Source organism: Rhinolophus hipposideros, assembly GCF_964194185.1.
Source record: "Rhinolophus hipposideros genome assembly, chromosome: 3".
Taxonomy (NCBI): domain Eukaryota; kingdom Metazoa; phylum Chordata; class Mammalia; order Chiroptera; family Rhinolophidae; genus Rhinolophus; species Rhinolophus hipposideros.
Window position 1 is genome coordinate 87600175 of NC_138049.1, and position 7549 is coordinate 87607723.

Sequence of the window (7549 nt, forward strand, 5' to 3'; positions counted from 1 at the left end):
ATTTTATTCGTTGACTTTATACATATTGATTAAGCATCTGCTTTGTTCAAGGGACTTCTAGGTGCTGGGAATAAAGCAGTGAACAAAATCAAGTTCCTTTCTCACGGAGCTTCCTTTAACAAGAAACAGACAAACAGACAAATAAATAAGTAAATAAATAAAAAAAATATAAAAGGTCGGAAAGGAATAAGCACAATGGAAAAATATTAAGTAGAATAAGGGAAACAGGGGATGTGGCCACGGGACAGTACCATCCTAGGCTCAGGAAAGAAAAGCCCTGGACTCCCACTTTAAAAGGCCCCTTGCCTTCCTTTAGCCATGCTCCTTCCCAAGGGCTTGGGAGTCTGGGTGCCAATGGGTCTTGCCCTCCTGGACCCCACATGTTTACATGTGTGTGCATGAAGCCCTCAAGGCCTTTAAAATACTTAGATATATGATATGCGGGCCTCCCTTCACACCCTAGCCCCCGCCCTGAACACGTTAGGGGAATGTCTGGCCAGGGGGATAGGGTGAGGATTCCTATTTTCTGTAAGTAGATCAAGGAAATCGTCTTTGTTAAGATGAATGAGCTGAAGGAATGAAAGAGCAATCCTTCTAAGTAACAAAATGAACACGTGAGGAACTCAGATTTAAAGTAATACAGAAGGAAAAGCAAATCAACCTACCCAAACCCAACCGTTACACACGTTTGTTTAAATGAGAGCCACATGAAAAAATGGTTTGTTTTTGTTTATTTAAATGTTCTTTGGAAATCTCAGTTATGTCCACTGTAACCTAGTCAGCCTTTTACATGGAATTGTAAACTCTTAGCTGCCTCCACATCAACTGCGCTGTAAGAGCGATTCCAGCAGAGGCCTAAATTGGAACGACTGGGTTTGCAGTGAGGTCAGCAGCTATGTGTGGTGCAAGGGAGAGAAGGCTTCATTACACTGAACTATAATTGGGTGGTATAAACGCCAGACTGGCAGCAAAAGCAGGGACTAAACTGAACTCAATAACCTCAGGACAGAAGTTACACTAGCATTTATTTCTGCCCATTAGCGAGAAGCACAGGGTTTCTTATGAAAACATAAACCTCCAGCAAAACGGTTTTGGCATATTGAATGTATTTATTCTTTTTAAAAGTACACTCAGTTTAATTATACTGTGTGATTGTAATTATGTAGAAGAAGCTATGTAATTATAAAAGGTATGAAAAATGATACAAGTAAAATGATAATAATCGTTGTCCTTGGTTGTTGGAGTAATTTTTTTCCTACACTTCTAAATTTTTTTATTGAATACTTATTAGAAAGAGGCAATTTTATATGCGTATGTAATAGTGAGAGTGCAGTTAATTTAGTGAGCCCTTTGGAGGCCAATTTGAGAATAGCTGTTTAAATAATCCAGCAGTTCCACATCTAGAAGCCTATTCCACAGAACGACTTGTACACATACCCATGGATATGTGCGCAAAACATTATTTGTAAAACCGAAAACTCAGGGTCAACCAAATGTCCACCTATGAGGAATTGGTGAGATGAACAGTGGTGTAACTGTGCCGTGGAATACAACGCAGTGTCATTGGGGGCGAATTAGATTGCATGTGCTCATGATGAAATAAGTTCATGACACATCATTGAGTTAGAAAATTGTTGCCTAAGTGTGTACAGGAATAGCATGATGTGATTTTTTTTAATTCTTCGTACGATGTGAAGAATGGAAGATTTTTACCTTTTATTTTACATACTTCTATATTGTCTTAAATTTTATTATTTTTGTCTTTTTTAAACACTTATTTTAGCTGAAGTCTTCAAAACTGAGTATCTCTATATCAATCCACTTCTCCAATTTTTGTGCCCTCACTGGGGTCCAAGCTACCCATCATCTCAGCTCGCTTTATAACAGATCTCTGGAAAGCTTTTAGGAAATAGTGATGCCTGGGCTCCATCTCAGAACAAGTAAGTCAGCATCTCAGGGGTAGATGGTCTGCAGACCATCAGCATCAATAGCATCTGGGAGCTTGTCAGAAATGCAGAATCTCAGGCCCCACCCCAGACCTACTTCATCCAAATATGCATTTTAAATTATATCCTCCCAGGTGATTCATTTACACTTTGGAGTTTGAGCAGTGCTATTCCCTTGATTGACCTAGACTAAATTAACCTCTGTAAACTTTGCTTTCCTCCACTGTAAAACGGGGCGGGGTGTGGGGGGTGGGGGGAAAGGGATACTATCTGTGAAAGCCAAATGTGCTTATGTATGTAAACTGCCCAGTGTCCTGCCTATAGTAGTTACTCAGTAAGTGGTAGCTTTTTAATGCTGGCTACTTCAAATGTTGCACCCCAAAAGTGGAGGCTCACTCAATTGACCCCCACTTACCAAATCACCAGAAAATGCCGTGCTTTCCATTCTCTGTGTGAGATACACAGACCGATGCTCAGAATGCTTACAGGCTCACGGCAGTGGCTACTCTCCAGTACACCCATGTGCTTCTGCTCTCACAAGTTCAACTGTGTGTTCCCAAATCTGTTTTAAGCCAATAGTACTTGTACTTGTTACTGAATTACATAATTTAATTACACCTTATATAAACCAATGAAATACGAGTACAAAAAGAAAGTTGTTTCTATGAAGTGCTACGTTGAATGCTTTCAAGAGACCTGATAAATGCAAGTTTCTAAAAATGGGTATGGGTGAGACCGATGTAAAGGGCAGGAGAAAAGAAATCATAACTATAGGAAAAAGACACCTGATAACTATATTCAGGTTGCTTTGCAAGTTTCTTACGATTTTTTCACCGCCAAATGAGGAAACCAAAATCGGATCTCACAGTGGATGTTTTGTGGGTGAGATTCAGAAAGGTCCATTTGCCTGTGCTCACACAGACCATGGCTGTACGTCCGAAGGGTGGGGATGAGTGTGCATTTCTGTGTTTCAAGTCAAAACAGAATATTTCAGATGTGGATAGGCTTCGCTTTCGAAGATTTCCCATGTAGTCTGGTTACTGAAGGCGTGGCACTCAATGGGCACAGAGAGAAACTTCATGGTCTTCTCTCCAAGCTCTTCTCCTTTGCACTCACTGAGCGGGATCACCCCTTTTTCTAGTGTGAAGTTCCAAGCCGCTCTCCCACTCACTCTTAGGTGTTCAGTGTCCCGAAGTCACCTTGGTCTTAAGGAAGTCTTGTTTTAGTAATTAAAATGTTTGGTTTAGTGTAATAATTCCCAATTGTTTCTCTTCCCTGAGCTGAGCCCTGCTTCAAGCCAGGAAGCCCAGGTGGGAGTCTCAGGAGTTAGGGAGGCAGGGGTCATTAGAGCAGGTTGACGTCTGTTGTGCGGGAGACCCTGCTCGCTGGGCCATGTGTCGTGCAGGGCGGCCTGTGGGGTCTCTGCTCCTGCTCCCCACATAAGAGCACAGGACATGGTGAGGCCTAAAAGGAACACCAACCGAGCCATAGGTAGGGGAGTCATACCACTATAGTCTCGCTGGCGGCTGGGCTGGAGACACAGGAAGCAGGAGCCACACTGTTCGCAACCCGCCATCCTAACTGCAATCCGCTCTTACCAGCCACTATCTTAAGTGCGTTTGAAGAGAGGGGGAGTATTTTGAGAGGGATTAATGGCAATGTGTCTTTCACTGTAATAAATTTTTTTAATTTAAACATTCACCCTATTTTTTGATCATACCTTATAATTGAGATTATCCTTGAAATATGAGTCAGAGCAAGTCTGAGTGGATGGATAAGGGAGCCAGAGTCGGGGTTCTGGTGGTGTAAAGATTTACTTTAAATTCCCATATTCACTCAAATTATGTTATCATGTCTGTTAAAACTTGGTCTGGCAAACATTAAAAAGACAAAAGAATGGGATAGTCTTAATTTCTCTTACTGCTCTGTATACTATTTAGAACAATTGTTTAAGAGATGTCAGGCCTAATATTTACTAATAATTTGTGTCATGCAACAGCTTTGAACTCTATCAAAAGATTGTAGCCTTAAGCCATCTAGGATGCGGCAAGAGCCATTTTTTATTCATGAATTCTGCCAGACCACCTCTTCCTCCTTCTGAGTTCCCCTTGTTGTCCTGTCTGGTCATCTTTATATGTAAGGGTTAGCACTGTAAAAGACATAGTTTCTTCAAGTCCTTCTATAGTGAAACTATTAATATATGGCCATTAGGTGAATAATAAAACCTCATTAATTGCCCCAAGGTCCAAAGATACTAGAGAGTAGGAGTTGTAAGCCTGTGGCCTGTGTTTTTGTTTTGTTAAAGTGGGCAATGTTTTAAAAAATTATCTACCAGAGGGTAAGAGAGGAAGGGGGGGTAGTAGAAGAGGGTAAAGAGGGTCAAATATATGGTGATGGAAGGAGAACTGACTCTGGGTGGTGAACACACAATGTGATATATAGATGACGTATTACAGAATTGTACACCTGAAACCTATGTAACTTTACTAACCATTGTCACTCCAATAAATTTAAAAAATTAGCTTCCAACATTTAAATATTAGAATATTTCTCATGAAAAGCTGAATTTTCTACTTGTCTTGAAATTAGAATTTATACATTAGACTCTCTGTCCACATACTGAACCAGAATTTCTGCATGGCCACAGATAGTTAATACATTGCTTCTTGATACCCGGTGATGAGAAACACATTTGAAAATTTAGGCCTTGAAAATTTAGGCCTTATCACCTCCTGTTTTAATGATTATTACATATTTTGTTATCATTGATTCTATGTTAACATTGCAGTTCCTTTCTTAAGGTGACCACACTTTCCTCCTCCACTATTGTGGATTTAACTAAGACTATTTATCCTTGAATAGTTCCCAAAATGTAGTGATCAGTGCATGATACTCTATGAATCACTCCACATGCATCTTGCTACTACTAGAAAACAGAATTCTGGGATTCCAACCCAATTTCCTCACAGCCACAATTTCTGTGTTTTTGGGCAAGTTACCTTCCTTTATGATTGACTTTTCGGGAGTAGTATAAGACAGAATATTAAAGTTAGAAACCCCTAAGAATTGCCACATGCAGTTTTCAAGGTTATGCTGTAGAACAATTGTGCCATGGGATAGTCCCATGAAAATAGGTTTTGTGGTCACATGTACATGAAAAAAGACTATATATATATATACATATATATGTATGTATATATATTCTCCTCTCAGAAATCAGTAATGAACAATAGCATTTTAAAAGCTCTTCACTAAAACAAAACAACAGCAAAAACAAACAGTAGTTTATCTTTGCTGAAAAACGTATGTATAACTGACTATTTTTTTGGTTTTGTTTTTTTTAATCTAACACCAATTTTAACATCCCTTGAAACAAAGGTAACACAGAATGTACTTTGGGAAACGTTGGGTTTTACATAAATAAAAGTGGCTAATTCTAGGGGGAATACAAAAAACAAGAGGACTTTCTTGGTGCTGAAGAGAATTCCCTGTCACTGAAAAACCAGGCTTGCTCAGGATGTTCTCATCTGATCTTCTAATGAAAGCCATCACTTTAATAAAGCTGCTTCTCATTTCAAAATGGTAAGACAATGAGAACATGGACCCTGGTGTGAGCTCTTCATGGAAAAGTCAATTGCCTCCAGTGACTAGGCAGAAAGGAACAAAACCATCCAAAGGTAGGTGCTGGACAAACCATATGTGAGCTGTGGAAATTGAACAGCAGGGGACATGTGCCCTTATCTAAAAGGCATGGTCACCACTCAGCTTCAGCTGTTGTTCCCATGTACATACTACACAAGCCTACTATTGCTACATTGTATGATCATGAAAAGTGAAAAGCATGCATGTCTATGAAACCTTTCTTGTTCTAAAATATTGGCTCAACGAAATAAAAAGTGAAAACACTGTAAAAGCCAAACAGAATACTTAGAGAAACCAAATTTGGCCCATAGGACAATAGCGTTGAGTCCCCTGGTATTCGAAAATGAGTACCTCTACCCTAAATTGTCTAAGACTGTGAGGGTTTTGGAATTCCTGTGCCTCGTTTTCATCAGTTTGTGTCCATCCTGATTAATAGGTCACTTCTTGCTGTGCATATCTTCTTGACTGCTTGGGCCCCAGCTTGATTGGAATATGTGAGAAAAGAGTAAAAATGCATTGAATGGGGATATAAAGGGACCACCTATGTAGAAAGAGCATAAAGTTCAGAATAAGGAAACCAGCATATCTGGTTTTTGCTCATCATATTCTTTCCAGCTGTTTTCCACATAGAAAGGAGTTACTGCATCACCAAAGAGATCTCAGAAATAGCCATCAAGCTTTCAGAACATAATTTTAATAAATTCATCTGTTTAGAAATAGCTTGTACACTTAAAGCTCTTTTAATACAACATATAATTGATCCCAACTTGCATAAACACAAGCCACTATGGTTTCAGGATTTTATGGTTTGCAGACTTTCTCTGAAAAAAAAGAAAGGGGCTGGAATAAAACATGATTGCTAAAGCTTTACAAAAAAGCATCACATCTTTCCTTTTGGCTTCTATAAATCTTCCATAATGATAATAGCTTTTGATTGTGGTGAGGCAAAGGAGAAATATTTTAATACAGTTGAATCCAAAAGCTGGGAGAAAAAGGGAGAGTGTGGCAGGCAACATGGAACGGACCATCACTTATCTATGGCAATGAAGAAAAGCAAATTTTTAGTTTTTAATTAACTTTTTAAGGTAATTTGACTATGCCACTAATGAGAAAGATGACAAACTGATCATTGGGGTCTTGTTTAATCTTGTTTCAATCTTGTTTAATTCCAGAATTAAGTGTGTCATTCATGCAAGCAAAGGGATCATTCCTAGAGTGAGAAACTTTCTTGAGCACTGCCTGTGTACCAGAAACTATGTTGAGCATAGAATTTTTCTTTTTTAATGGACACTATAAGGACCTTGTCCTCCTGGATGTCACAGGCCAGGGAGGAGAAAACAACATTCTTATTGGTAAGTGCCACAAGAGATAGCTGTACCCATGGCATTACTGGGACGTGGAAGAAGGCACCTAACAGTCTGGGAGGTGGGCAGGAGAGAGCGAGGCAGGCAGGTCCGGAAAGGAGTCTATGAGAAGCAGTAACTGATGGAGAAGATACACCATTCAAGACTTGTTAGTAAAAGAAGTTATATTATTTAAACTCAGTATGGTCACGTGAGCCAGTCTCGAACTTTTATTAAGCCAAGCTCTTTGCCAGTTCTTGGAATAATAGCCTTCTATGTTTTAGAAGCGTTGACTCTTCAGTAGTGCCATAGCAAATGAGAGACAGTCCTCAGCTTTCGTATGTGGATTGTTTTTATTTGATACCTAACAGCAACCCTCAGTGACCATATGCTTACAATCACTGGAGAACCAAGAGTTTTGAAAACTACATCAAACTTTTAGAAGTGCTTGAAATGAATATGTGTTCTCCTTTACAAATGTGTCTTATCCAAAACTGTATTGTCACCTTTAAAATGTCACAACAGAGCGTGTTGCTTGCAAGTGTCCTCTTACGTCAAGAAGCTCTTAACTATATTGAGCACAGCCCAAGCACAACACACCTCTCGGTGCTGTTGGGA